The 1,073-nt window shown below is 46.7% G+C and overlaps 1 pseudogene; it reads right to left on the bottom strand.

Moving 5' to 3' along the window:
- Window positions 1-290: 290 nt before the first annotated feature.
- Window positions 291-610, bottom strand: LOC103249771 (annotated as a pseudogene).
- Window positions 611-1,073: the final 463 nt, after the last annotated feature.

Genomic DNA, 1,073 nt, shown 5'->3' with positions numbered 1-1,073 from the left:
TCGTCTCACACACACACACACACACACACACACACACACACACACACACACACACATACACACACACTTCTCTGGTAGGAGGTAATGTTGGGACAGAAGTACAGAAAATTTCTAGTTTGTTGTTCCAAGTATGTACAACATGCAACACTGCTGAATCAGGTAATCATGTGCACCAGGGCAGAGAAGATGAGGTGCGGGCTCATAGAAACCAATCAAATGGAAATCAAATGGGCTTTTTCTTCAGAATTCCCCTATCTTTATTTGTAGAAGTTATCCCATAAGTTCTTTAATTACACTGCACACTTCTGAGTCCATTCCTGAGTTATTGCACTGTACTTTGTTTTGTGGATTCCAACAATCTTGGGCACGAAAGGATCATCTGGGTTGAAATTACATAACAGAGAACAGATGGACAAGAGTACTTTTGAAATAGTGCTGCAGACAACTGTGACCATAGAATATAAAGACAAATGCTGCCATTACTGTTAACATTTGGATGATAAATTCTTGTTGTACCTGCAACCTTATGTGGTTTGAAGGGCCAATCTTTTGGGAAGTGAATTGTGAAGAAAAACACTCCATCCTGATAGAACCTGTCTTTTACCCCCATCATTATATCTTGCCATGGAACATATCATCTCCAACAGAACCTGCTGATCACTGTACTGGGGATCCCATGGCAGGTCATTCCATTCCTTTGGCGCTTCTTCAGAGCAGTGGTGGGAGATGAGTGGCTGCTGGCTCCAGGTAGAGGACGGGGGTGAGGGAGGTTTGGGAAAGAATCCAGAGAGCGTGAGGCTCCCTCAGTGATCACACTTAGTGGGAAACAATGGTAAGCCAGGAAAGTGGGTTCAGAGGGACTGGCTGAGCCTGGGCCTCTTGCAGAGGTCACCGCATCACCTGTGGCCCCTTTATGTGCTGCAGCCCCAGCAGTCACTGCTGCCAGAACGACTTCATCCCTCCTGGTTCTGCTCTGCTGATCTCTCTGCCAGAGAAAAGCCCAAGATCTGGCTCTGTGAACACTTTAGGCTGGCCAGCAAGAGGGACGGGGACAAGCTGCTTTCCTGCCTCAC

This window comes from Carlito syrichta, unplaced genomic scaffold (assembly GCF_000164805.1).
Source record: "Carlito syrichta isolate Samal-C Ts95f unplaced genomic scaffold, Tarsius_syrichta-2.0.1 Scaffold46179, whole genome shotgun sequence".
NCBI classification, from domain to species: Eukaryota; Metazoa; Chordata; class Mammalia; order Primates; family Tarsiidae; genus Carlito; species Carlito syrichta.
The sequence above is the reverse complement of the archived record's forward strand: the minus strand, read 5'-3'. Positions and strand labels throughout refer to the sequence as shown.